This window comes from Poecilia formosa, unplaced genomic scaffold (assembly GCF_000485575.1).
Source record: "Poecilia formosa unplaced genomic scaffold, Poecilia_formosa-5.1.2 Scaffold312, whole genome shotgun sequence".
NCBI lineage: Eukaryota > Metazoa > Chordata > Actinopteri > Cyprinodontiformes > Poeciliidae > Poecilia > Poecilia formosa.
In genome coordinates, this window is record NW_006800251.1 from 729928 (window position 1) to 737451 (window position 7524).

A 7524-nucleotide genomic window follows, 5' to 3' on the forward strand; every position below is an offset into this window, starting at 1 on the left:
ACAATGATTCACTTATCTGAGTGCGTTTATTCCAAGTGGAAAAAAACTCTGACATTTTATTTTAACAAATTCACTGGAAACACAATTACTTCCTTCCCATAAAATAAATGTAACTTAAGTTGTTTTTCATCCATCACTTCATGCTTCCTTTGGGATGGGATGAAACAGAGGCTGTTTTCTATTATCCATTCTTCAAACTAAGAAACAATAGAAAACTTCCCATTCAAAGTAGTCTGATTTGAACCTCATAAAATACAAAATGGCTACAAGAAATGAACTTGAGTGAAACAAAACGTGAATGGAAAAGCGCCTGATGGTCACTGTTAGCATGGTGGAGGCTCCATCTGAAAAACCTGGTCGCTTCACTCAAATAACCTGAAACAAGTTTGTCATTAGGCATTTAGGAATCGTAAGGATCCAAAAGTATTTATTCACATATTTGAATATGCTTATACTGTATGAAAAAAATCACATGTATTTGTTTTTTTTACAAAATGACTCAAGAGACAGGAATTGGCACCCTATTGGTGTCAATAAGAGTCATTTAACCAGACAGAACAACATTTTGGTGCAGCCATTCTTGTTAGTGCTAATTAGATAAAATTGCTATAATATAAATTATGCACTTTTAATTAGACCATCACAATTATTCCCTGTCTTTCTGTTTACCTATGTTGTAATTATGACATGACTCACAGATCCATTACTCTAAGCCACTTTTCAAATTGAGTGAAATTAAGATTAAGTACATGGAAGAACACCTAATGGCCACTGTGAAGTTTGGTGGAGATTGCATAATACTGTGGGCCTATTTTACTTTGGGAAGTTGCTGGAAACCTCATTAAATTATATGGGATCACAAACCTGCTGGCCTCTGACAGAAATACTGAAAGTGGGTCATCAGTGGATGTTTCATAAAAATGATGCTTCAACCCACATGATCAAATTGACACAAAATCAACTTTCAATAAAAAGTGCCTAAACCCTAAATCATATTGAAACATTTTGGGGTGAGCTCAAAAGTAGAGTGAGAACAGAACAGGAACAGTTGGGACATTTAAAATACCGTGCAAAGATCTTCTCTTGTAAAATGTTATTGGAGAAAACTAAACTTTGCCCTATTGGCAAAAGAGCACCAACAGAGTAGTAATATGTTAAGAAATGATTATTTCTTAACATAGCATTTATTTCCCCAATGAATAAATGTTCTCAAACTTAACGTTGGATTTTTTAAAATTGTGTTACCCCAATAAAAGATTAATTTCCTAAAGTGCAAAGCTATAAATACATTTCTACCAGAGGATTTCGTAAATATTGAGGGGGGCTGCTGCTTCTTTAAAACTAAGGCACAACTTTTCACAATAAAACTCAGGCACTGTAATGATTCAAGCCGTAGATGGTTTGCCGTTTTGCAGTGTGCGACCTCGGCGACTCTGCCATTGTTTTGGCATGTGAAAACACAATCCTGATTTAATGCAAACACCCGTCGGATGAAGTCAGTAAAATAACCTTATTCTGAGGAAATATGAGCACAATGAAACCGTGGCACTCTCTCAGATAGTTTGAAAGACAAATGAGTAGCAGGGGAGTGAAAAATGCAAAGCAGATGTTTTTCTCACCGTTTTTAATGGCAGCGAGACATTACTGATGCCATTAGAGACCTTTTATGGCTTCTTTTAATCCCCTGGCCTGCCTGAGGAAAGAAACCCCTGGTGTTGCAAAGTAGCCTCTTTTACTTCAGAACGACAATTTGAACCTATTTCCAAACCACTTCCCTAATCTGCCACAGGGTCGTACGTGGCTTCCTCTGTAATTATTGTGCACCGAAATCAAAGGTAAAGAGGCAGTGAAATGCATCTCTTAGGTAAACATGTGTAGCTTCTCACACAGGACGAAAGCATCCCAAGAAGGGAGTGTGTGTTCTGCTTTCTTTGACTTATTTTGATCAGTTCATCTTTTCAACATGGTGGTTTGCGTTCGCCTTGACGGACGCCGTCTGCTCTGTGCATCAGTCCCAACCGGTAAAACTCAGAGGAGCACTTCCAGGGGTCTGGTTAGGGGCTAAAAATGAGGAGGAGATGAACTTTATGGCTCCATCTCACAGCCCAGCCTTCAGTACATCAACGGAATCGCATGGTTTTGAGTGTGTTTGTGTGTGTGTGTGGGAACACTCTGCCCATAAATATCCCCCCCGTTCTCCACTCGACACTCGTGCTCACCACCCCAAAGGGCCTCTCTGATGGTGATGGCGAAAGGATGTCGCTGTCTGGGTGATTGAGTGCTGCTGGTCCTGGCCCTGGGCACATCCCCGCGCTCTGAGCCCAAGTGGGAGGCCTGCCGCTGAGCATTGGCCTGGAGGGACTAGCCTGGAGGCGAGCATCAGCAAGATGCGTCCCTCCGTCTGTTTCTAGCAGAGGGACACCGACCGCAGTCACATCGGAGCAGGCTGCAGAAAGTCTTTAATTTGTTGAGATGTCTAATGCGGGCTATGCGTTCTGTCTGTGTGTACTCGGCCTATTTGAACTTGCACCTCATCTCTTCAAGTCGTTGTCACCCTCATCAGTCAGAAATCTGAAATAATCAAGGCGCAGTAATTAGCCTCGCTTGCTGCATTGTAATTGGGGGCAGAAGAAGGTTGCTCAATCTATATTTTTCCCCCCCTGTTTGGTAATTGCAGACTTTAATTTGCCCTCTGTTTAATTTCTTTTTTTTTTTTCTTCATCCTCCTAAGCTTTTTTCCCAGAGATGCTGGTGTTATTTTAATGCTGTGGCTTTCATCAGTCACCAGAAGCTGCAGGCTTTTGAGAGAGGGGAGAATTCACTTTGGAAACCCACTGTCCTATTCCCTTTTTGGGCTTGGGTGCCGTCAGCCCCGTCCCACCGCCTCCACCAAAAGATCCTTGACACTGTCCAGGTCCGTCCTACTTGGCAAGAGGGAGAGCTAGAGAGAAAGGCAGAGTTTATTTCCTGTTCTTGTGAATCATATATCAGTACAATTCCCCTCTGTGCTGTTTGGCAACGACGGAATGACGGGTGTCATTTATCATACGGACTGAAAGAGGCTGTGGGAAAAGGGATTTGAATTCTTCTGGAAGTGTGTGGACTCTCCTTAGCGGTGAATCATTAAACGGAGGAGTTTTTTCAACGGGGAGATGAGTAACTCCTCGCCACGGCGCTTTGTTCTGCCGTCTCGCTGGCTGGATCAGTCATTAAACGTCTCAAAAATAAGATTTACCCCACGAACTGTGAAGGGACGTGGCATTTTCCCTCGTAATTAGGGATTGTGTCCTGAGGAATTCATTAGGACGTTCCTCTGATTTCGGCTTGATGCAGATCCCTGCTTACTCTTTCCGTGAATTATTTCTGAGCTAATTTAAATTTACAAATGTGATTGGGGCTTCTTTTGTCAGCTTCTTGTTGTCATTCTAAGTGATGACATTTTGTTCTTCACTTGCTTTTAATTCTTTAAAGGGACAGTTCAAGATTTTTGGAGTGAAATTATGTTAAAAATGTGCAAAAATATACATTAGATAGCAGTTTAAGCTAGCCATGATCCAGTTATCAAAAATGTATGGTTTCAAAGCTACTCAAACTTTCTGTTGTTGAGGTTGGATTAAAGGACTTTGAGTAGACTGTAAAATTTTAAAATTATGATGTAGAAGCAAAAGAAAGTGAACATTAATGGTAGCTAAACATTAGCTATTACTAACGCTAACGTTAGGTTCATTTTCATAGCTTCCTATCTCCACTTCCTATTGGATATTTCAGATTTTTAAAAGAGACAGAGCTACATTTGAACATCTTTAGATCTAAATTTAAAAATAGATTGTTTCTATTAACACTAATGAAAGTTTTTGTGCAGTTATTTTGTCTCACATTAGACTGAAATGAAAAACCAACATATGGACTGATTAAATCAAAGGAGATAGAAACTGTTTGAGATTTCTGAAACCTTCACTCTGCTTGTGAATACCAATTTTGGGTTTCCACAAAAATATTTCTCCTAAACCCAGTTTTGTCCATGTTTTCATTAGCTGAAAATATCCTCACACCCCATCAACTAGTTTGCACTGGAAGGTAATTTACACAAAAACTGAATATGATTTAGACGGGAAACAGAGGTTAGAGGCGGCGTCCCATCAATGATCTTCCTGTGTGAAACACATACTGAAAACGGAACATATTCTTCCGACCAGGGTAATTATCTTCTAGAAAAGTAAAAAGAAAAAGAAAAAGAGTTGTTTTAATTTTTACATAGTTATCCATTTTTCCTCTTCCTTTTGTCAGTAATGCATATTTTATTTTGACTTGTTGAAATATATGTCGGCAATAAAATAAAAAACAAACTTATACAACTTATACAAGTGATCTAAACAACTAAAAACAGACACAAAAAAGTGATAGCAAAATTTGCGGAATATATATGTTTAGATATTTTTTTATTACTTTTGCCTCTTCCATAATGCAATTCCTGTCAGATCAGCAGCTTTTAATTGCTTTTTGGACAGCTAATAGCTAGCTTATTTACTAATTATTTGGAAATGGTTAAATAATTATTGGTGACACCTCTCCTACCTCCTTTTGCCTTTTAAATATTTAATAAACTTCTTTGTGAATAACTGCTGAAACACATGAAAGTGGTTTAAATGATCACACACATTAATTATGTTAGATTTGAGTTGTTTAAGGACAGCAGAAATCTGCTTTGGCTCCAACTAATCTAGATTTATATCAAATGAAGATCCTAAGAAAGTTATCATCTACTGTTACATTAACTGCGTGCAATCTTATAATAGAACCTCCCTTCAAAAATCCTGAACTATCCCTTTAAGGTTGGGCTTTATAAACATTTTGTGCTCCTTTAGATTTTTCTCTTCACTTGTCAGGGACGGTTACCAGTTCCTACATTTGGAGCTGGGTGATCAAAGAAAACGACTTTTGATAAGGCTGTCACCGGCTCCTCAGCTGCACCAGGCAGAAATAAATGTGTCAAGCTTTAACTTATCCTCTGCAAAACATACTCCTAACCCCTGCTGCTCTAATTGAGAGTAACTTTCAGAAACCTGTGAACACACATGCAAAGCGGAGTAGATCATAAATCAGGCTTCTATAGACAGCCCCACCCTGCCCAGAGCCTCCCCTACGGAGCTACTGGTTTCCACAAGCTGGCTGGAAGTCAGCCTTCTCCTTATGATATTTTTGTACCCACCATCTCTGTTTTCTCTTTCTCTTTTTTTATCTGAAAGAGAGGTAGAACGTGTCAATAAGGTATTGTGTAGGGAGATGGTGCGTTTAAGCTGTCAGTAACCGTTAGCTGTCTCTCATGCGCGGATCACAAAGTTAAACGTGCTGTCAGCAAGTCCTGGGCTAGAAATAGACGTGTTGAGGGTTAGCCAGAGAAACACCACCACCCCCTGCTGCCCAGTAGACCGTGGAGCCATCAAGCAACATGAGCGCGGATCAAACCCGAGCAGAGAGGTGTAATGAAGCACATTTTCAAGTTCTAAGGTGTTGGAATGTGCCATGAAACAAAGTTGATCCTTTGCCTTCTGGTTTTGTGCATTCTCACACGCCCTGATGTTGACATGGTTTGGTCAAATTTTGTGCGGCGCATTCGCCACAGAGGTTGGGGCAGCCTTCCCTCCTTTCAGTCAAAACTTGATGCTTCCTGAACCCAACCTCTCTCGGAGGCAAAGACTGGACTGGTATCTCGACATGTTAGCCTGCCGTCTCCTGCTAAAGGAGAGCACGGATGCCCCCGAGGTAAATGAAAACATTTGGTTCTTGCCAGACCTGCTCACATCTCCGCTGGGCCACATGAGCTGGCAGGTGACGCGTGTACTGAGGAGAATCGGAGACCGCAGCGGTGGCCTACTTCTTTTCTTCCACACAGGCCGCCCAGGCCACAACCCACAAACACTGCATGAACATGTTCTTTTTCTCAACCGGAGCTGACAAAGGCTGACCTGCATCTGAGTGAATTGCAGCCCTTCCATATTTATGGTTTTGTTTTCATTCTCAGCCTGTGATTCTGTGCTGCTAGTTTAGTTTTCAGCTTAGAGGTTCTTCATAAACTTGACAAAATAAAATCTAAGTGTTCACTTGGTGACGGTGAGTCCCCTCGTCTGGTTCCGTGGTTGTCAGGAATAGGCTTGACACCGGGTCACCATCTCATATATAAACATCTGCAATTACTAGACAATCCACATCCAGCTCCCATGGGGAAGTATGATTGCAATTAAAATCACAGGGCAAATGTTAATTAAGTAAACTACTTGAATGTGGAAACGGTGATGGCTTTTAATGTTTTTACTTTTAACCTTCTTTGGTTTGTACTTGCATAAAATCAAGTTTTTTTCCACTCTATTTAAGGTTAACATAGACAAAAATAAAAGCATTCATTGTTACACAGATTGCTTTGCAAAATTGTTTGATTTTTGTATTTTTTATTTCTCACTGCATCCTTCATCCTTCATAGTATTTAATTAGAAACGTGTGCAGAAGAACAACAGAAAGTATTGGAAGAACATTGATTTCTTAAAGAAAAAAAAAGAAAAATTGAAAGTATAAAATAAGTTGTAGAACTGATTTTTTTTTTAAATCACAGCTGGAGCGCTTTTGGATTATGTCAACTTTGGACATCTACAAATAAAGATTTATGTCTTATTCTTAACCGTTACACTGTAGCTTTGGGTGTATGTCCAGGGTTGTTGTCCTGCTGAGTGTCCTTAGTTTTTTACAGCCTATATTCTGTACAAAATTACCCTGAATAGAGGAAACCTGCATATTCCCGCTTCAGCCTTTGTAGATTCACGTAACCCTCCGTTATTAGCGGAAAACTTGCTTTATCCTAGAAAATATCCAAAATATTTGAAAAAAAATGCAGTTTGCAAAGTTGAAATACGTAGGTGCAAAGCTATTGGACGTCTTTAGCAAAGCAGTCAATCCAGAAGCGAATTTTAGCTGTTTGCCGGTAGCAATTGTCCCTAACTCCTACAAATAATATGGCAAATAATGTGGCCCCACTGTATTTTGCTTCATCTGTCTTCCCATGAACTTTTACTACCATCCATGTTTTTGCTGAAGAAAAGCATCCCCACAGCATGATGCTGCCACCACCATACCAGAATATTTTCCACGTTGTTTCTTCAGGTCTAATCAGTAGAATGGCTTTAGAGTGAATGGGGCTGAATACAAAAGCAATATACACTTTTCATTTTTTGTTTTGTAAAAAAAAATCTGAATCCATTAATCTTGTTTTGTGTTAGTCTATCACACATCTGGAAAAAAAAAAAAAAAAACTATGTTTGTGGTTTTAATGTCATAAAAACATGAAAACGTTGAATGGGTATGAATACTTTGGCAGGACATTGTAGTTGTGAGCTTTTTGGTGAATGTATGGATGCTCTTCAGTTGACTGGATAAGACTGTAGTTCACCGGGTTATTAAATCAGAGGGAATAACAGGCCAAGTTCTGGCCATTCTGGTGATTGATGAGCTGAGCTTTATTTGCTGAGGCGGTGT